We start from the raw sequence: 23,348 nt of genomic DNA, 5'->3' as shown, positions 1-23,348 counted from the left end.
AACTGAACTCAAAATTATTCATATTACACCACAGAGAAACAAAGAGGTGAATAATAGAGGTAAACTCTAAATTTCCTAGGGTCAAATACTAGATCTGCCAATTCTTTAGATCCAAAATGCCTTAGTTTTCTCTTCTTAGGTCATAGAATGATGAGAACTAAATAAATGATTTATTCTAGTAACTGGAGTGTTATAAATCTCTCAATATCCCATAATGGGAAGTTTAGAAGTTTGTCAAGTGTATTTATGTTTTTAATCTGGCCCTGAGATTAGAAAGAAATTTATCGTGTAGATGTTTTCATAAGGGACTAAATGAGCAATGTACTTGATAATATTTTTATAACAATTGGAGACAACTTATGTGAAAGCCAAAGACATAGTATGAGGTCAAGTGTGGCTTATTCCAATTTTGTGGCTTAATGGATATCTGGGTTTGTGTAGGAATCAAACTTGGATACTAAAATATTTTAGAGAAATACATGCCATTACAATGATGAGATATTTGGGTCAGCTATTTCCAGAAATTGAGTAAGGCAATTTGAAATGGGAGTTGCTATGAAGAAGCTAGAGTGTGTAAACTAGAGATTCATTTTAGCTGTGGAGATGACAGAGATGGTATTTTGATATATTAATTTCAGACATGTTTTTTTACATGAATAGAGAGATATTCTACCTCTTCATGAAGGGAGGGCTGGTATTAGAGAAAGGAGGAGGTAGGGACTAAAATTTATCCCTTTTTTATTCCCTTTTGGAAATAGGAATCAGCTATAAAAATAAAATTAAAATATATGAATGTTTATTGAATTAAGGGCATGTGGAAGTAGAAGTATGTTGCCATTTAAATAGATTAACAATTTCCTGTGAAGAAAATTATTTATATTGCAGCACAGAGAAACAAAGAGCATAATACTGGTAAACCCTAAATTTCCTAGGGTCAAATCCTAGTTTTGGCAATTTCTTAACCCCCTCAAAACCTTAGTTTTCTCTTTTTAGGTCATAGGTTGATGAGAACTAAATAAAATAATTAATATGAAGAACTGTTCATCACATTGGTTAAGTTTAGCTTTTATCATAACGAGGAGTTTTGATTGAATACTGGGAAGCCATAACTAGTGATATTTTTGTTAAAGCTATGATTTGTTAGGAAAGATGATGTGGAGTTTCTTTTGTTCACCTGAAAGCAAAATACATTCTAGACAGTGTGAAATGAGCTGTGTGTAATTTTACCTGGGCTTGAGTTTATAGATCAGATGATCTTATGGTCATTTCTAACCCTGTTTCTTTGTTTCTAGTTATTCTTCTTTCTCCATTCCTGCTGGATTTTTCTTCAAAATATGGTTGTGTAATCCATTCCATTTCTAGCATCTAAAAAATAATACTTGTTGGCTTATGCTTTTGTGGACCAATTCTATAAGTTTGAATTCAATACTGACAGCCAAGCAAGAAAGAGATGTTCAAAATGATATTTTATGTAATTTTAGATAAATGTAAATAATAAAATTTAAAACTAATAATAGTGAGAAAATTACCAGAAAGCCTAACTGAAAATGACAGACCATTGCATTCAGTTATTCTTTTGTAACTTTATTTCTTCACCAAGGTGTGTGCTCATTTGCTCATAGATACAACCATCACAGATTTATCAGGGACCACTATTTGCTCTGGTGGCTGCCTGGTTGGCAGAATTCTGTAGCTCATGATTCCTGTCCTAAGGAAGCTAGGAAAGTCTTTGAACATGGAAACAGCAGGAAACTTCCAAATTTAAATAACATTTTGAGAAAACAGTTTGAGATGCTTAAGAAATTATATGATATTTGTCATTTTTCTTTCAAAATAATCTGAATAAACATGAGAATTATCACAGCTCATCTGGCTCAGTCCTACTTAGGCCATCTTCCCTCCTTTGCTTCTGGAGCACATGGAAGTTCTTATGATGCAGATTACTTTGATAGAATAGTCCTGCTTTTCTCAAGATGAACTCATTGTACAAAGGCTATTCGAGTGAATTAATTAGGGACAAAGATCAGAAGACTAGTTAATACCAGAAAGGGAAAGAGAGAGGGAGTGAGAACATACAAAAATTGTCCTTTGCAACATCTCAAGAATTTCTCTTTTATTGGCAGTCATACTGAGTAACATTTAATAAAGTTGGTTATCATAATTAAATATGAGAAAATGAAAAGTCATAAATACAAAGGATAATAAAATTATGTATCCTAAAAATTAATTCATTAGACTAAATATAAGTTTCTATATGCTAAGTCCTATGTCAGATATGACTCGAAAGACACACAATGAAACCGTATATGCGTTAAATATAATGGGGACAGAGGAGATCAGTTCTTGGGGGAGATATGCAAATATTCCACAGAGAATAAGTTGTGTTGTGCCTTGAGGGAGTGTTTTAGAACTTTGTTTCTGTCCATATTTGATCTTGTTATCCCTCCTTTAACAAAAGCTAATAATGTTCAAAGGTGCTCACGTTTGTCATGAGTTGGGTTAAGATGTTAACTTCAGAGATCATTGCATAGTAAATGTGCATGGTAAAATTTTTAAGAGTTACAATTTAGAAACAAAGAAGAAGAATAAATTACATGATTTCAAGGCAAAATAAAATCAGAAGAAAACAAACAAACAAACAAAAAAAAAAACCTGTGTTAACTCTATAACAGTAAAGACAGAGAAGAAAGGAAATTAAAAAAGGAAAACAATAGAAACCAAAAAAGAATATAGTGGAACTTATTTAATCACAATATATCTAAGTGGTCTAAATGCAGAAGTTAAAAGATGTTAACTATCAGATAAGGTGAAGTGCAAATCATTGTCATATTCTTTTATTGAGAAACATGGCTAAAATAAAAGTTTTAATTGAAAGTCTGATGTAAAAATGGAAAAAGATTTTCCAGGGAAATACTAACTAAAACAAGCCTGAATAATTACATTAATGTGAGGAAAAAATCTGAAATAATTTTAATTATATGCTTTTATAAAAATATCCTCAAATGTAAAAATTAAACGTGAAAAGAAAAAGCAAAAAATCTTAGATGGAAAATTTCAATATATTAACTCTGAATATTGATAAAAATTTCACAAACATTTAGAATAACTGACAAATACAATTAAAAACCATGGACTAGGCAAATAGAGAAGGGAAAAACCAATCATGGTGCATTTACACAATCAAAAGTACAGTAATGAAAGTGATAGTACTAATGAATACGTAAAGCAAAATAGTCTTTGTAACTCAAAAACTGAAGAAAAGTTAGAAAGAATTCTATGCATTACATTGATAAAATTATATAAAGCTCTAAAATATGCAAAACTAAGAATATTGCCTTGGGATTTAAACATTTAATGAAATTACGTGTTTTAAAAAAAAATCAGATAAACCGTCATAGTATATTTGGAAAAGAGTTTGACAATTTATTATAAATTTAAATATGCATTTATATATTGCCCAGTAATTTACTTCTAGGCATGTACATAAAAGAAATGAAAACATCCAGCACAAAGAGTAGCATTCAATCCTCTTAACAACTTTATTCATAATAGCTCCCCCCCAAACCAAATCTCCATCAACCTATGAATTGATAAATTATGATAAACCCATATAAGGGAATACTACTCAGTCATAAGAAGGTATAGAATGACATGGGTGAATCTTAAGATCTTTATCGAGTGAAAGAAATCAGATTTAAACGCTTATCTATTGTAGTTTGAGAAAAGGTTAAACAATATGACAGAAAATTAGATCAATATTTGCTAGGTGCCTGTGAGTCAGGGGAAGACATTGACTAAAGTGCAAGGGAGACCCTCCAAGCATGATGGAAGTGTTCCTTATCATGGAAGTTTTTGTTAAAACTTAGATCAATCTGATGTGTTATATTGTATATAAAATTATTGTGCTAAAGCTAATAAAAAAGAAAAAAAGTGGTATAGAAAACATGAAATTCAGAATAAGAGAAGGGATGGTGGCAGGAGGAGGAAACAAGAACAAGTACCCAAGCAGATACAATGTACCAGATCTTGAGTTGGGTGATGTGTTCACAAGTACTCACTTAACTGTTGATTATGCCTCATAGCTAACACATGTATAATAATTTATGAAAAAAATATGACAGTCAAATTTTAGTAATAGAATTTTATTCATATAGAGGAAGGCTATATAGGAAAGAGAAGTGATAAAAAGAAATTCATTTAATATATTGCAGCCCCAAAAGTAATTTTATTTTTAATTCAGCAGGATATTACATACATACTCTTCTATCAGTGTACAAATCATATATGTAATAAAGGACTTCAATCTGAAGTATATAAAAACTCTTCCAACTCAATTATAAGAAGACAAAGCAATTTAAAACACTGGAAGAAGATGAATAGATACTTTATACATTTTGTTCCTTTGGCATCATTTCACTATTTATTTACAAATAACACAAAGATTCAGGCAGATGTAGGCAGCTGTTTATTAACAGAGTTAAAATCATGAACTATTGTCCCACATTTAAATTGTTGTTTCCATAAAACGCACAGATAATATTGATTAACACTGTGTTCATTCAAATACTTGGTATTAAATGGAAAATTTTTGAGAAAAATTACTTTAGGATTAAAGTGATGTTTATGTCAGGTTATAAACTTTTCTCATATTAGCTAGACTGAAGTCATGAAAGTGGAGTGTCACTAGAGTTGAGGAGAAAGAGAGGAAAATACATACCTTGCTTAAGTTTCTCCATGGAAGCAAACATTTTCCTTGAGCCAAGGATTTAATAGCTAAGTTTTCATTTATACATAAATTCAGCAGAAAGATATTATCAGACATGGATGACACAAAACAGCTTATCATCAACATATATTATTCATCAAAGATGAATAAATTTAACATTTCAAGAATTGAGAAATACATGGGCTGTGGTTGTGGCTCAGTGGTAGAGTATTTGCTTCACATGTGTGAGGTACTGGGTTTGAGCCTTAGCAACAGGTAAAAAAATAAAATAAAGGTTTTGTGTCCATCTACAATTTAAAAAATATTTAAAAAAGAATTGAAAAATACAGAATTAAAGGACTTTGATGTGAACATTGAAACCAATTGAATTTAGAGTTATACTTTGTTAATAGCTAAAGAATATTAATAACTGATGCAAATATCAAGTCTCTGATGACTGAATAATAATGAACCCAAAAACTTTGCATTGAAAAAATCTCAGATCATCATAATAAGATTTGGAAAGTAATTTAGTTTATTAGAGTTCTAAGAAGCAGGACTACTAAGAAATAGTTCTCTCTTTAATCCACTGATCTGTATTAAGGATAATGACCTTATGCAATTTTGGAAGCGACTTAAATATCTGTATACAATGCTGCTGTTTCATCTGATACTGGAGCTTAATGTCCAAAGGGCAGATATTTGAGAAGCAAAGATTGATATAAAGTGAGAGAGAGCCAGAACAGGTTTGAACAAATGTGTCAAGGCAATTCAATGGAGAAAAGAATAAATTTTTCAGCATAGTTCTGGGATGAATGGAAATCTTTATGCATAAAATAAATGTACACTCTTATAGTGTAAACAAAAATTAACTCAATTTGGAATGTATTGAAAAATGTGAGAGATAAATCTTCTGGGAAAGCAGAAAAGAGAAAATCTTCCTGACTTTACTTATGCACAGAGGTTTTAGAGGAGGCAACAAAGGCAAACCATAGAAGAAAAAATGATAATAAATTGGACATAATAAAAATTAAAAATATTTATGCTTCCAGAAATACCCTGGCTAGAGAAAATACTATAAATCATGGTTTGGACATTAAGTGTCCCCCAAAAACTCATGTGTAAGAGAGTGTAAGAAGGTTTAGAGATGAACGATTGGGTTATGAGATCTTTAACCCAAACAATGAATTAATCCCCTGATAGAGATTAACTGAGTAGTAACCCAAAGTGGGTAAGGTATGGATGGAGGAGGTGGGTCCCTGGGGGAGTGCCTTTGCGGTATATATTTTGTATCTGGCAAGTGGAGTCTCTATTTCTGCTTCCTGTTGCCATGCCATGATTCTTTTTTCTCTGCCATACCCTTGTGCCACAATGTTCTGCCTCACCTTGAGCCCCAAGGAACGGAGTTTGTGTTCTATGGACTGAGACATCTGAAATCTTGAGCCCTGAAATAAGCTTTTCCTCCTCTTTGTTAGGTTTTCTGGTCACAGCAGCCAAAAAGCTGACCGCAACAACTAGGTTGAACTTAAATCAGTTATTTCATGCCTTTGATCTTGATGATAAAGGTGCTTTGGAGAAACCAGGGACCTTCATCACAGAGTTAAACCAGTGCAGGGGTTAGAGAAGCTGAAGGAGTATCTGCTGTTATTTTTTATGACTTCAGGTCTTTAATCAATTTTGAGTTGGTTCTTGTATTTCATTTTCAGTATTTAATTTCATTTTTTTATCTATGGACATCCATTTTCCCAGATTGCTTTTACTATTTGCAGTCTTTTATGGTTCCAAGTAAATTTTAGGATTTTTTTTTCTATTTCTGTGAATAATGTCATTGGGATTTTGATAGAAATTTCATCGAATTTATAGATTACTTCAGTAACATAGACATTATATCAATGATAATTCTTCCAATCCATGAGCACAGGGTATCTTTCCATTTGTCTGTATCTTTTAAATATTTTTTATTAATGATTTTTAGAACTTTAAAAATTTTTTTTTGTTCTCATTAGTTGTATGACAGTAGAATACATTTATACATTTTAATAGATCATACATAAATGGAGTATAAGCTCACATTTTTCTGATTATACATATTGTAGGATCACATTGGTCATGCAGTCATATTACTAATGATTTTTATTTGCAAATCCTTCACAACTGGTTAAATATTTTCCTAGACATAATATTTTTTCATTCCTATTGTCAATGAGATTTTGTTTATTTTTAGGATTATTTATTATTAACATACAGAAGTGCTACAAATTTTTGTGTGTTGGTTTTATGTTCTGCAATCAAATAAATTTATTTGTTAGTTCCAAGACCTTTTGGTAGGATCTTTAGAATTTTCTATATATAAGATCGTATCAGCTGGGCACCATGGTGCATGCCTGTAATCCTAGCAGCTTGGAAGGCTGAGGCAGGAGGATTTTGAGTTCAAAGCCAGCCTTAGCAAAAGTGAGGTGCTAAGCAACTCAGTGAGACCCTGTCTCTAAATAAAATACAAAATAGGACTGGGATGTGGCTCAATGGTTGAGTGCCCCTGAATTCAATTCCTGGGACCCTCTCCCCTCCCAAAAGAAAAGATCATATCATCTGCATATAGGGACAATTTGGCTTGGTCCTTTCTTATCTGGATGACTGATTTTTTTTCCCTCTTGACTAATTCCTCTGCTAGAACTTCTAGTCTTGTGTTGTAGAAAAGTGGTGAGAGTAAATATTCTTATCTTTATTAGACCTTAGAGGAAGAACTTTTGTTTTCTCCCCATGATGATGATGTTAGCTTTTCATGTATGGACTTTATTGTGTTGAGAAAATGTTCATTTATACCTATTTTGTTGAGAGCTTTTTAAAAAAATCTGGAAGTGTTCCTTATTCTTCTATTATTTGGAGGAGGTTAAGAAGGATTGATATTAATTGCTTGGGTGTTTAGTAACGTCATTGTTTCTAAGTATATAACCAATGAAGAACACAAATCATATAAACACTTCTAATTAGTCCTGATTCTGCTTGCAATGATACAACTTGCAACAGTCTATTTCAACCTCAGTGGAGCATCATAATCATACCTTAGGAAAAAAAGAAAAAAGAAATGTCAAATGCTTGTGAAAGTAATTATGTTAGATGAAGAGTCCTGGATTCTCAACAGGTTTTGGAGAATATTTTAAGCTGGTCATTCTTTTTTTTTTTTTTTTAATTTTTTTTAGTTGTCAAATTTTTTTTAGTTGACCTTTATTTAATTAATTAATTTATTTATACGTGGTGCTAAGAATCAAACCCTATGCCTCACACATGCCAGGCAAGTGCTCTAGCACTGAGCCACAACCCCAGCTCCAAAGCTGGTCATTCCTGATCAGCTTTTAGAGCTATTTTCAGGAAGATGGAGAACAGACCTTGCTTAGGTTGTCCAGGTGAGGAGAAATGTTAATTCAGCAGTGAACTGGGAAGACTCTGATTGCTCAAGGGTAAGCTTATTTTCCTCATACTCAACTCCACCCCTTAAGGAACAGATGGAAGTAATGTATCTTATTGTTCCTGGAAGCTCTTCCTAATTCCTGGGTATTGCTCATTCTCATAATAAAAATTCTGGACAGATGCTGTATAACGTTGCTGAGGATCACAGTGTTGACCCTCTCACTACCCAAGGCATTATCAGTATGTCAGCATCTTTGATTTTCTTGTTTTCCTTTTGAACATTTGGCACCAACATGCGAATAAACCACAGCTTTGCTCCATACAGCAGCAATGACTTCACTCTCGAGTTGTCTGTGTGACCATGTGAATGCAATTCTTATAACACACGTATTTTAAAAACCATAATGAGCCACATGTGATTTGGTCCTGTTTCCCATGAAGCAAGTCACCGAAGATGTTGCAGTCAGGGCTATGTGGGAAAAACAAACAAAAAACAAAAACAAAAAAAACGGAAACACTTCTTGAAGGCTCTAAAAGTTGCGGCAAAGTATTCCGAGTTAGCTCTTTCGATCAATATCCTCCTTTGGGTCTCCACAATGACTTCAGCAGTTCTGTCCCTTCTGTATCATTTCATATAGACCTAGCACATTTTAGACAGATGTCACTGCCCTGCCCATATTCAACCCAAAGAATGAGAATGTAGCTACATTGATCTGGCTCTGACAATTATTAAACTTCACACTTTATTTTAGAGACTTCTAAATCAGTACATCTGTTTATAGTTTTCCTGTGGCTTGATTTTGCTAATTTTGAAGAGAAGATCTGAGGACTGCCTCTGTGGATGGATGGGTTTACCATTAATATCCTTCTCAACTCTGAGATTCCATAATTGATACTTCACCCATATGTCCCTCAAAATTTATTTCAATTCTTTCTTCATTTTCTCTACCTCCCCTTTTCCCTCCCTCATTCCTCTCTCTCTTCCTTCTTTCCTTCTTCCTTTACTCATCAGGAAATAATTAAGAAATAATAATAATTATAATTTGTCTATATGTAGTACAGAACCAAAATAACGGTAGTTTACATAGACATTATTTTCTCCTGTAAAAGTTAGCATTTAGAATATTCAGGATTTATATGGTCACTCAGTAGTAGTCTGGGACTCAGGGTGCTTTGAAATTTCTACAATGCCATTCCTAGGGAATAATTTTTATTTTACTGCTTTATATTGTACTTCTAGTCATCATATCTGTGTTCTATGCAAGGGTCAAGAAAGGGAGAAGAAATGATCTTCACCTGCAGTAAGGTATATTTTATAAGTTATTTCCATAACATCTCCTAATATCCCCTTACTCATAACTTTCCAACAGGTCAAAACTAGGTGCCAAGAGTCTGGAAAGATCTTTATACTGCTGGAGTACCATGTACTCAGCTTAAACAGATTTCTATTTTAGCTGAAATATACACAGACACCACACACACACACACACACACACACAGAGTTTTTCCAGAAAATATCATTATTTTGCACTTTATAACAGAGTGAAGTAGATGTTTTTCAGATGTCAATTAAAATTGGATTCAATGGAAATGAAAAACATGCCTATTTCAAGTTGTAACTTCAGCCTTCGTTTTGAATGGATGTGTATAGTGCTGCCAACCACCACCTATCTGATATAAGCAACTCAGTCTCTGTGATTCTTCATCTCCTCACCTGAAAATGGGTAGAATAATATGTAACTTGCAGATCTGTTGTCATATTTCAATGACATAGTTTATATAAAAATTAATATACATATATACAAATATGCAAAAAGTTACTTTTTAAAAGTTCCCATTTGATTCTTAGGTACTGTAAGAATAAAAGGTAAATGAGTAACTGTTCTTTCATTAAAAAAGGGATCATATACTGTGCAGAAGAGTGGAGGCAAGACAGAGCCAAGGACTTTTGTAATTCTTACCTGATTCTATGATCTTGTAAGTCACTTCTCTTGAGTCTAAGTTTTTATTTTCATTTGAAAAATGGCAGTAATTATATATCAGAGTTCCATGAGTCCCAAATAATACAGAGCACATGACATATTTCAAAAATTCTAGCCCACTCTTTTAACGAAATGATCTAATAGCTATTAACTAATGCTAATTCAACCCACAATTGTATTGAGATCTTTGTACATATTATCTCATTTATCCTGTTTGTGATCCTTTCATACGTGTTTTATTGATTCTACTTCATTGTGAGAAGAAGGAAGAATACAGAGTTCCAAGATCACACCATTCTTTTTGGGAGCTAAGACTTCATAGCCATGTATGTTTGTGGCCCTAACTAACATCAAGTATGTGTAACACACACTTTATGGTACTTCAGTGCAGGAGAAAAAACACACAGGCAACAGTGGGTACTTTAATTTAGCCAGATCATAGAGAATAAACTGGAAAAGTAGAAGTAAAGATTAGGCTGGAGACACTTTGGAGAGTTCCAGTAATGATGAGGATTCAATGTTTAATATGAGGAACTACGGAATATTTTTATGAATATGCAAGCTGTGACTTAGGCTGGAAAAGTGATTTAAAAAGGGAAAAAGAAAAAGCAGGGGATGACTAAGAGGCTATTTTAACATTCTACTACAGACTAGGACTAGGCCGCTGGTCATCGGAATGCTACACAGTGAGTCTGTGTCTAGGAATGTTGAAGTTCTCACATGCCATTTATTAAGCAGTGTGTTCAGAAGGAAATTGTTCATGTGCCACTTTAAGACAATCCTCTCATATTAGCAGGAGGGCCCCGAAGGCATACCACTATCAGAATTCTGGGTTCTCAGGTTTCCTGAGCCAGACGTTTGCCACATTATTCCTACTGGTGACCTATCTCTTGCTTTTTCTGACTTACTTGAAATCCATCTCTTATTTTGGCAATCTTTGTTTTCTTGAATTCTGACTTCTGCATTTTAAAATGTAGGTTTATTATTTACTCAGGTATGATGAAGTCAACAGATCCGGAGATGATTATTATTGAAAGGACAGTTTGTTATTCAGAGTTCCCAAGAATGGGGATCATTCCCCACACAGGGAAGCACTGGGGCTGGGTAGGAAGAAGAAATAACGAGGGGGAAATGTTGGCAATGGCTTTTATTGTAGTTTCTGCAGGCAGTGGTAGTCAAGCAGGGCACACTTGCTTAAGATTGGGTGGTGTGAGTAATTTCAGCAGGCCCTGAGATGTTGGGTTTGTCCTTCCCTGTTGGGGGCTGTGCCTGCAGATGGCACCAGGATGGCGCCTGGCAGTCAGCCAGAGGTTGTCGGCAGCGAGGAGGTTAATTGACATAAGCACACCCAGGTGATTTATCGACCACACACACAATGCATGCACATGTGTTCTCGAGCACTCCTGATCGTGCCTGCTCGGACATCTAGCTTCTTGCCTAATCTTTGCATAAGAGGCGTGGACCTACCCTCCACCTCCTGGAGGGAATATAAGCGGGCAGTAGGTAGAAGGCAGAGAGCAGCAGCTAGCAGAAAGAAGTGGAGAGAAGCTACTAGCAGAAAGGAAGAAGAAAAGGCAGCAAGCAAATAGAAGCAGCTCGCAGAGAGAAGCAGCAGGCAGTGGGGGGAAGGCAGATCACAGAGCGGAGAATTGAGAACACACCTCTAGATCATAGATAGGCAGATCGCAGTACGCGGGAGGCATCACTAAGAAGCACCTCAGATAGACGCACCCTTAGTTCACAGGATGCAGGACGCACTTTAAAGAAGAAGCAGCAGAACTAAGAAGATACAGGTCTCTGAAAGTGTAGTCTCTCTCTCTTAAGCAGTCTCTCTTTCTCTTTTATGCAAAGCCTCTCTCTCTCTCCTCTCAAAGCAAGTAAGCCTCATTTCCTCTATCCTCTATAAACAAGCAAGCAAGGAAACAGCTCAGAAATCGAAGTAGCTGAGTTTCCAGTCCACCTTTGATAAATACCCGCGCAATTGTTGCCGTGGGCGGCAACACTTCCCTGTCTGGTACCAGTCTCTGAGCTGACTAGGGCAGATGGCTAGTAGCTGGGATATAGGAGGTGGTCTGAGAGTGAGTTTTGGACAAGTTGGTTTTCACATGAGAGCTATATTTGCAGGCCAGTCCTTTACTATCTATGCAAATTGTCTAGCCCCCAGAGGAGTGGTTCCTCCCAGGTCTGCAAGGCCTTAAGATGCCACAGTGTCAAACATAGAAACCAGGGAATATGGTTATTTATTGCCACATGTCCCGAAGGGGCCAGGAAAAGGGTTCCTATGGGAGGGATGGGCTGGCTGTGAACTAATTGCTAAGAAATTTATTTATCATCAAGAAAAACGGAGACAGAATTATCTTTAGAATAGGGGCTTGATGGGTTGAGCCATTCATAAGGGTCTGGCTCTAACAAAATGGAGGAGCCCACGTTTTCTTTATTTATAGCAATACAGTTCAAAGGGGGACCGGTAGGAGCTTCTTCTGTGAGAAACAGGATGGGTGGAGCTAAGCAAGGCATTTGCTCTAGCAGGTCATTGGCACCTCCAGGGCATGCAAATCCCCGCAGTGAGCCACTTCACGGAAACCACATACTCCAGGCAATCTGGAACAATGTTTCATGATTGTCAGTTCCTGAGAGTCAGATCTCTGTGTCTGATAGCTTGACCAAGCCTGCTTTTATTTACTGGCCATGGATGGCACCTGATAGCTATCATACTCTGACTCACTGCTATTCCTCCTAACTCATAACTGATCTCTCTCTTCCTGACTCAGCAAAGTCAGACTTACTTATTTTCAGAGCTTTCTGGCTTAGCCAAAGGCATTCATTCATGGGCAAAAGAAGGTGGGTAAGGGAATTCCAACAAGCAAAGTTCTGGATGAATGTTAAGGGCCAAACACCTTGGATAACAGTGGCGAAGATAGCAAGAAAAAGAACTCTTCTGTGTGCAAAATGATGTGACATATTCTGAGTGTTATGTAACACTGATGAGTTGACTTCAGTGTATGTTCTATGCATTTTATGCAGTAAAGTAATGCTGCTCTAGAAATCAGAAGAATTGTCATTTGAAAAAGTAACTTTGCTTGGCTGGTTTCCATTTTCTTTTTCTTTTTTTTTTTTTTTTTTTTTTTTTTTGTAAAAAGGAATTCGATCAGGTAACCTCCAAAGTACTTCTAGCTTCTAGCTTATCACACTGTCATGCTAACATGGGGGATACATATGGTATTGTAATCGTGTGGATTTCTTCTCAGTTTTTACTTGATGTGCCAACTAGACAGTCTTTTAGATTTTAGCTCAAAATATTCTGTTATGTCCCTCATCCTTCCCTTCAAAAGAAGTGCAATGTTAGGGAATTTATTACACACAACATAACATGTGTTTATGGTTCAGTATGAGAGAACCCACTAGGATTTTTTCCCCCAATGTTGGGTAAAAAACAGGAGCTTAATTAGTGATTATGAATTCTGAGCTCAGTGTTCCATTTACAAACAGCAAGGCTGAACGTTATAAACATTCTGACTTCTGTCTGGGGAGAGCTGACTGTTCAGCAAATGTAAATTACACTGGAAAATCCAGGATTAGTTTTCAGTACCTCTGTAACATGTTGTTTCCACAATTACTCCTCAAGTTAGCAGAATGTCCTCAGGTTTTTGCATGACACTTTGTCTGAAACAGCAGGACACACTGCATCCTCAGAGGTGGAGACTTTGAAATAAAACCCTGGGGGAGAGGCTGGGGAGATAGTTCAGTATTGAGTGTTTGCCTTGCAAGCACAAGGCCCTGGGATCCCCAGCATCCCACCCCCCCCCCAAAAAAAAAAAAAAAAAAAAAAAACCCTGGGGGAGTTAAGAACTTGTTTTATACCCCCTCCCACTTTTAAAACTCTTACTTGGAATGAGGTTGATAAAACAGTATTAACTTGTAAAGGCCTAAGACATTCTCCTTAAAAACACTCAATATGTTTATTTGTCTTGGATGAGGACAGGTAAGTTTGCTTTTTTATGTTGCGTAGGTGGCAATCTGTAAATTCATCTCATGATTTTAATGACCAAACAGAGAGAGGAAAGTAAGTGGTAGTGTGTGTGAATGGCAGTGGTGTGAAGAAGTAGAAAGAAGAAGAAGGAAACCCAGTAGTGTTCTCAAGGGACCCTTTTACTGGGTGATATTATATTAGTTTGAATTATATGAAAGCTCAGTAAAATTACTTCTTTGTTTTTAAAACCTTAAGTGAACATCTTTAAAATCAAGTATTCAGAAATGCAAATTAGTAGATATTAAATGGTGGGCATTTGTCCATGAACAGTCTTGACTCATGTCTCTTAATATCCCAGGGCAAGAGCAAGGTGCTAGGGGTTTGATATAGCTGGAAAATAAAATATGTCCATCACTCGCCTTCCTAGAATATCAGTTTTTACTTGCAGATAATTTTTATATTAAAATAGACATTATAAAAATTGGAAAGTGCCTACATTTGCAATAAACTGGACAAGTTGAAAAAAATTTTTGCGGATATGAGCTATTTGGGGTTATACTGCTCTGCCTTCTGAGGTTAAGCATTTATTCTTCTCTGTAGGTAGAAAAATTTAAGAGTCACTGATCTAGACTGTCCCTTTAGTGTGTAGTACATGGTGCCACAGACATGTTAGGTTACCATGGCATCCAGATCAATAAACTCTGACACTGTTCCTTTAAACAGACTTCATGGCCCAAAGTTGATGGGAACAGCTTCAGCCTTAGAATGTGTCATTTTGACATCAATTGTGGAAAAGCAAAAACTGTTTGCCCCAAATAACAGGAAGAATTTGTTTCATCTTAGATTCATTAGATTTGCTTGGTTTATGTGTTTATTACAAAACCAATCATCAACTTTCCTGGGGAATTACAATGCTGTGGCGTATGCCCAAATGCTCCATCTCTTCCCGGTGTGAAGATCCTTTCAATGCATGTGATCAGAAAATAGAGGTGGATTGGTTGCTACCCGTTTAGGAAAAATGAGTTATGATTAGGACAGGAAGAATGACTGGATTCTGGGTAGTAAAAAGAAGAAGTATACAGTAAAAATACCTTTATAGCCAATGACAATGATGATTATTACTGATTTATAGTTTTAAAAGTATAGATTTTTATAGTACTATGGTAGAGGTTTGAATTTGGTAGTGCTTGGGAAAAATTTAGCCTGCATAGTGTTCTTGAAAATAAGTGCGAAGGGATTTTGGAGAGACCTACCCACCGTTCACTTCTTGTTGTCTTTTACCCCCACCAGCTTCAGTTACTCACATTGTTTTTTGACCTCTGAGTATAGTCAGGAGAGACTCTAGGGATTCCTCAGGAAGATCATAATTAGCTAAAAATAATTTTAAGAATAGTATCATCCTACAGAAAGAAATATGATATTCTCTGTGCCTCAAGTGATTTGCTAAACTCTCCCCTCCTCCATGATGTTTTATGGATCTTGGGTCAATTCTGTTCTGAAGTATATAAAGCCTTTAGCACAAACTAACAAGTGGGCCCCCTGGGAAAGACTCAAATTTGTACCAGAACATATTCCCATCCACCCTATGTTCACTCCCTGTGACTTTGACAGCTTTCCCATCCATTTCCTCCACATCCCATAACCTTGAGATAACACAGAGGCAATCAGAGGAGAATCTCAGTTCCATGTGAACAGGGTCTTTCGTTTACATGCTGTTCTTTCTTCAGTTCCCAGAACAGTACTGGCATAAAGCAAGTGAGAAGAATTCCTTAAGATAAATTAATGAGCAGCACGTGTTCAGTGTGTGAGCACCAAGTAAATAGGGAGCAAGGAGTTTTCCTTCTCTCTTTACCTTCCTTTCTTCTCACCATAACAACTTGGCATTGGTGTTTTTCTTGCTCATTTTTTCTGTCTGATTAGCATGACATTTAGACAGTTTATACCAGAAATTACTGCCATGGAACAAAGACCAGGCTAGACTGGGTGGAGTGTCATGGATGAAAACTGTGTTCATATCTAAGGTGTGGTATTGTATTGTGTCCTGCAGTTCCAACTTTATTGCAAAATTCTGATATTATGAAGTTCACTAAGATCAGAAGTGGTCACCCTGAATGTTTGCAATTGCCTATGTGGTGAATTATTTTACCACCGTATTTAAAAAAGATAAATCTGTTTATGAAGCTACACTTTCAGATAGAGAAAAGACTTCTTTTTGAAACTTGTTCCCTTTTGTATGATCCTGGTGTGAATTGGGAGTTTCAGAAATTTATATTTCTGTTTCAGGCAGTGTTACTTGTGTCTCTGTCCTCCGCCCTGAAAGTAATATCTTTGTTTTGTGCTTTTTGGAACAGTAAACTTGGTTAAATTTACTTAAGATGTGCTATGTCCACACATCCTAGGCCTACAATTGATATTTTTAATGCAGTTAGACCCGGGGGAGTTCATTTCCCAAGGGACTGTGGGGTAAACTTAACTTTAGATGGTGGTGAGTTTTCCTCCTTTCTTGTGTTCAAGCAATGTGAAAAATATAGTACTTGATTTAGACTAAAACAGGAAATACTCTGTGAGAATTTCTCATTGTAGATAATGGAGCTAAAGCTAGTAGAAGAAATTCAAACTGGCCATTTTAATTTTCTCAATAATAATATAGCAAATGTAGGATATTTTTATCTATTTTTAATACCATATATCAAACGTTTAATTTTGTTTTGGCAATGAACACAAGTTACTGCTCACAGAAAGTGCATTTTCTTCTAAAGATGCTATAGTATTTTTATGTTGTAACTTTGGGGAAGAAAAGGATGTGTTTTAGTTTGTTTATAACCACAATTCTAAGTAATGGTATTTTAAGGGAAACAAGGATAATTGACCACAAACTTGAATGCAGAATTCCTTTCTGATAAAACAAAGCCACTTTTGTGGATTAGGGGAAAAATAAGTAACCAGTTTGTGTTATGTCCTTTCAACTTAAACATGGAAGTGACTTCTTTTCTGATGAAAGTTGTAAGCCTGTGTAGAAATCCTTGCTCTTAACTGCGTAGTGAGTCAGTCACTCTAGAGAAACCACGAGGGGGATTGAAATCCATCAGGTATGGATTTAAAAATGCAACATAAAAATAGCTTTCAGGAAAAATATTTGACACTGAATGCAACAATTTGAAAACTGTTTACAAAATAAATTTTATTATACTTTCCAACTAAAATACACTTATTTCTTTCTACAAACAAATGATTCTCTTCTTAGGTGAAGCTTTATGTATTTACAAGGAGAAAATATAATCCAGGCTTCTGAGTAATGTGCTTTAAATTCAACTCAGAAGTGATTATGAGTACCAAATGACAATGAATTGAATTACCTCTACATACAAAGAGATGACCTACATTCCCCAGCATGGTGTTAATCTGCTTGCTGTTCTCTAAAGCAGCATTCCCCTCTAGTTCAAAAGTTTATCAGACAATGGTAGTAAATGGGTTCCCTTCTGGGACAGGCCACCTCTAATTTCAGCATCTGAGTTTGCTTTAAATCTAATCATGTGTTCTGTCAGCAGTGGCTTGGGTGGGGAAGAAGGAAGGTCTGTGGGTTGTGGAAACTGTGGAAATTGTGGGAAGAGAAATGCACAGAAAGGCAAGAAAGAGTTCCACTAAATTAGAGATGGCAACGGCCTGGATTGGTAGGATGAGGGAGACCCATTTTGCCTGTGTTTTCTTCCACTGTGCTTTGGTCTGGCCTTGATGTGCTCACTCTTCCCACAGAGTCTTGGATACATAGTCCCCATTTTAAAAGGCCTGATTCAAGGGAAATTCTAGATGAGCCTTGATGCTCACAATACTTTGCTAACACTTTTGTTTCGCTGTCCTTCATGTCACATTGAGGATTTCTTCTGTATGTGGGTGTGGTTGAAGAGCCAGGTTATCCACCGAAGCACCGGATGTGTGTGGCTACATGTGCTGTTTCTTGGGGCTGACTTGAAATAGTGCTGTTTTTCAACATGATGCATGGAGGCATAACTGTCTGACAAAAAGTGAAAAGTTTGTGAATGATCTTACAGTTCTGAAATGTCCAATTATTTTTCATCTTATAGCCCAAATACCTGTTTGGCGGGTTGTGGGTTGTTTTTCTTCTCTTTCCTTTTATTTTTTATTTATTTATTTTCAAGTCTGGTATATCTATCTTCACACTAGCAATTGCCTCTTAAATCTTTGCTTTGTTATTTGGTATAGAAGAGTTCTCAAATTTTACCATTTGCATCCAAGAAATGTAAGCATAGTAAATATGGATAATAAATAATTACAGTGTATTGAACTTTATTGCACTTGCTCAACTTAACCTGGGTTTAACTTGTGCTTCATATAGAAACTATATCCTCAAGAGCTAATATCTTTGGTAATTATTGATAATTATAACTCAAATTTGACCCAGAGAGAAAAAATTTGCATGTTAGTAATGGGGAAAGCTTTGAGTAATATTTACTTAACATTCTCAGCACAAAATAACCAAGGGATAAGTTCCTTGGTTCTCTTGGGGGAATTTCTCAACTTCCTTTCTAAGTTCAGAAGGTTATGAATCAGAGCATAGAAGAACATTCTGCCTTGTTTTAATCTGTGATCTTTGCCCATATCCTCAGTGTTCTCTACTGAAAGTGAGATGTCATTCCAAAATTTATGTTTGTCTCAGACATTTTTCTGCCTTTATTTTAGTTCTGTCATCCATATTTGTCTCTCAATATTGTTTTTCGATAATACGTGATAGCATAGAAGTTGTTGTTTGATCGGAGACAGTGTGACTTTTGTAATTGTGTGTTGCACACAACATTCTTACTGTTGGAAACTTTGGTTATTCTTTGATGCAATTCACACACATGTCAAAAAAGAAAGAGAAAAGGTAGACAGAAAGAAAAGAAAAATAGCAACATTTTCTCATGAACACACAAAAATATAAGTTTATTTATACATGGATACCTTAAATATCAATGATATATTGGTTTAAGACAAAATATAATTAAAACTTCAATTTAGAAGAATGAAAAAACAAGGGATGATTTCAATTAAGAAGACATCATTTGAAAGACAGTATTTTAAACTGGGAATTGGAAAGTAAATAACATCTCACCAAAAAGCGAAGGACTAGAGGGACTTCTGACATACAGCATAACAATATTTGGTTTTGGGGGAGACTAGGTAAAGTCAGTAAGCCCTCAGTGGCAGGGAGTGGTGTGGTTATAATGGACAAGAAAAGGTAGCAACATTGTGAGCAATTGAATACCAGCAACAGAGTTTGGAACTTAGACAATGAATAAATTTTTAAGATTCTAGGAAAGGGGAGTAACATGATTTGCTTTGCTTTTGGTAAATAATTTTGGTGAATGCATTATTAGAAAACAGAAGCACATTCAAATAAGGTAATTTGAGAAAAGTTTAATAAAGGGGTTCTGCAAAAAATATTGACAAAACATGTAGAAATTGAAAGAAATACAGCCTTTAGGACTTGAAATTGGAGGCAGTGGCAGGGTTTCACCATCCCCACCTCTAAATGAGAAAATGGGGAGAGATTACCTGATAGAATCAAAAACATCAGCTGGTATCATTGGTCCGATGCCCTCTCTGCCTAGCCTGAGTGGGACCACATTTCCCAGTGATCATGTTCAACTAGAAGCTATAGAACAAGTAGTATTGTTGATGTCTTCCACGTAGTCCAGCTTTCAGGACAAACAGACCAGTGTGGGAAAGGGCAAAGAGTAGATTTGAAGGAGCACATGAGGGAACATTCAACAGAGTTGTAATTCGAAAGTCATTTGAGAAGGCAAGAGAATGAGGCAGAAAATCCAGTGATTGAAGGAGACTGTCATAATGGACCAGACAAAGACACAAAGGGTCTGAACTTGATCAGCATTAATAACCACAAAGGGGAAGGGAAGGGGAAACGTGTGGAGAGATGGAGTTATCAAGACAAGGCAAGACATGGATCTGGGGGATGAAGGAAAGAAATGAAACAAAATTGAGTGGGTTAGATAATCATGCTTCTCTCTAAAATATGGATTACCGAGGAAAGTATTGTGTTTAGGGATGGTAACAGGTTTAACTATGAATTGAGCAAAAGTTGTACATTGATCTCTGGGCTTAGAAAAGAAACCAGAGTGGGGATATCTACTCAATTATAATCTACTCTATAGTGTCCACTGAAATGTGTGAACGTTGTCCAGGGAGATAATTTAGAAAAAGTAAATGAGACCGAGCATAGTCCCTTGGAGGTTGCTAATGTCTATGGGGAGGAAAGAGGCAAGGAAGCCTAGAAAAAGTTATCAGAAGGTCTGGGAAGAGAGCAGACGGGTGCAGAAGCCAAGGGCTGATAAAAGTTTCAGTGGTAGAAAGCAATCACATTGGTGTGTCTTTTACTCCTGTATTACAGTCAGAGATGGCTTGGGGAGCAGATTCAGTCTTATTTTTTTCTGTTTAGAATTCCAGATAACTTTGCTACTTATGATTGTTTGATATTTCTCTTTAGAGAGTAGAGAATAATTTATTTCCTTCAACAAATTTCTGGTGAGCATGTATTGTATACAGAGATCTGAGTCAGGCAATCCTGAGGGTGTAAAATTGACATGGAACATACAGTAGATCTCTAGGGATGTAGAGTCTCTTAAATTATTGGACCACAGCACAAGTCAATGTACATAAAAAAGAGCTAAACTGAGTATTTCCAATGTTAAAATATATACCAAGAGAATTCTGAGGTCAGTCAGGAAAAGGAAGTACTAGTGTTACATAGAGACAGAAAAAATACACATCAGGAATGTCTGACGTGCAGTTGACTAGAATATATTAGGGTTTCCGTAAAGCACCACCGCTAAAGTTTCTTTTGTGTGATGGTGATTGCTTTCCCATTTCAAAATTTGAAAGTGGAAAACTGAAGCACGATCGAACTGTAGGACTGCTAGTGATGAGCGAAATGTGGAGAGTGAAAGTGGATTTAAAGCATTAGTTGATTCTCATGATAGTTCTTTATGTAAAGCCACTGTGAACACTAAATCAGCAAACAATGAACTATTGTTCCTGGGGGAAGTACAGGTTTAGGGTCCTGGAGGATTCTGGTCACAAAATTTTCACCAACCCATCAATACATAACCCTGTTTTATGTGTATTTCTGTTCTGATACCTAATTTAATATATATTATTGATTCATTAACACTGAACTCATGGCCACCAGTGCTGACCAAAGCTGACCTAAGCATGTACTTCCTCATCCCAGTCTTCTTGCCCCTGGTAACACTTATATACAAACTCAGGCCTGCGAGCTACTCTTAGGAACAGGTTAGTTGTGACACACCTTCCGACTTTTGTCACACGTCATGTGTTGTCGTTCTGAGGCTTAGAGCGGCTGTGTCTTCCTTACAGTCCTTCATGACCTTACCTCATCTATTACAAGTTGAATGATGTCCCTCCAAATTCATATGTTAAAGTCGGAGCCCCCAGGGCCTCAGACTGTGACCTTATTTGGAAACAGGATTGTTGCAGATGTAATTAGTTGAGGTCATACTTGAGTGTGGTGTTTTTATAAAAAGGGAGAAGTTTGGACAGAGGCACGCACACAGGGAGAACTCCTCAGAAAGTCTGGAGTTACGTGGCCGTAAGCCAAGGAACTTCTCAAAGTTAGGAGGAAGGCCTGAAACTGATCCTTCCCTGGTGCCTTCAGAGGGAGCATGACTCTGCTGACACCTCCATCTCAAACTTCTGTCCTCTACAATTGTTAAATTGTGTTGTTAAAGATATTCAGTTTGTAGGGCTCTGTTATGGCAGCCCCAGAATGCTAATATAATATCCTCACGCCAGGTTTCATCTGCCATTAGAAGCCTATAGTATCTGAGCAGAACACTTCCAAAGCATGTGTCTTCAGAACTCTAGCCCCTGGAGAGTCTCCACAAAGAAGGGTTTTATGACCAAACCCTTCCCGGGGCTCAACGCCATGCTATAAAACATTGTCTCTCAGGACTCCTGCAGCCAAGAACCCAGTATCCTTTTCATATGTGGCCCCAGAAAAAACACTTTTTCATTATAACTTCTCTTGAGACATTTTGCTTCTTGTGCGTGAAGCACTAGTGTAATAAACTGCAACCTTTCAAATGTTTACTGCCCTCTGACTTAAGAAGCAATCCGTCCCAAAGCAGTTGAGGTCATGAATAAATGTTTTAAAAGTGCATTATTTTAAAATTGGGACAACTTAACAGCCTTAATGATGACCTCTAATGTTTTTGCCCTTTTTTAAACATGGTTCTGCTAATTGCTGCTTATAAACATCCTAATAATCAAACACAACTTCAAATGCAACGTTCTGTGTTCTGAAATAAAGAATCATGTCTTTGCATCTCTAAAAACACGACTTTTATTTCAAGGGTAATTTTCCTCAATTCATTTCTGTAAATAATTTAGAGAATTGGAAAAAAAAAATCAGGGGGACACATTGAATTAATAATTACAGTTCTCCAGCTAATTTTGTTTTATACAAACACTGCTTTAAAAGAAGCATATTGGGTTCATGGTGTAATTCAGTGATGAAGTGCTTGCCTCATTTGAAAGAAGCCATAGGTTCACTCCCCAGCTCTACAAGAATAAATACACAAGTAATTATATTATTGGAAGGAACATCAAGAGTCAAATTTTCCTTTCTGCCAATAGCAACAACTGCTTCCCAGTAATTTTATCATTCAATCATGATTTTTATTATTAATATGATAAAGGCATCATGATTTTTTCCTCAGGAATATTTTATTTTTCCATAAGATAATTTTTTTTTTTCTTTTTTTGGTTTGGAAGTTTTTATGTGTATGTGGGATGACTGCATAAACGTATTGCTAATTTGCTCTATTGTGGTTTTGTTGTGTTGGCTGTGTGGCAACTGATTCACCTGTTTCATAAATGCTTCTTCAGCCACATAGACATAACCTTTGAACAGAATAAGCCAACATAAATACTGAAAATGTAAAGAAATAATAGTCTTTCAATCAGCCAGGATTTGCTCTTCACGACCTATCTTTCCCATCATATCACAATTAGATGCCCACAGTGTTGAATACATTGTACTTCACATGAAGGTTTTTTTTTTTTTTTAAAGCAAATGACAAAGACCCAGTTTACCAGCTTTTTAAAACCTAAGCTTAACATTACATATTTAAACAATTGTCAAAACTTTACTAAGTTGCCAGCATTCATGCACAACTAGAAAACATCCTTAAGTTTATATTAAACCAGAAATGTATTACCATTAATGCATTAATATCTTTCATTACTA

General features: G+C 36.0%; 1 pseudogene across 1 annotated transcript in view; it reads right to left on the bottom strand.

Moving 5' to 3' along the window:
* LOC306660299 (BAR/IMD domain-containing adapter protein 2-like 1) overlaps window positions 1–21,413 on the bottom strand; it is a 49,051-nt pseudogene extending 27,638 nt beyond the window's left edge. The window contains exon 1 of the transcript in view: window positions 21,390–21,413. The product of the transcript in view is annotated as a BAR/IMD domain-containing adapter protein 2-like 1 (transcript). The remainder of the gene's footprint in view (window positions 1–21,389) is intronic.
* Between the last annotated feature and the right edge of the window lie 1,935 nt (window positions 21,414–23,348).

Source organism: Sciurus vulgaris (assembly GCF_902686455.1).
Source record: "Sciurus vulgaris genome assembly, chromosome: 4".
Lineage (NCBI taxonomy): Eukaryota > Metazoa > Chordata > Mammalia > Rodentia > Sciuridae > Sciurus > Sciurus vulgaris.
This window is presented reverse-complemented; position numbering and strand designations above follow the sequence as displayed.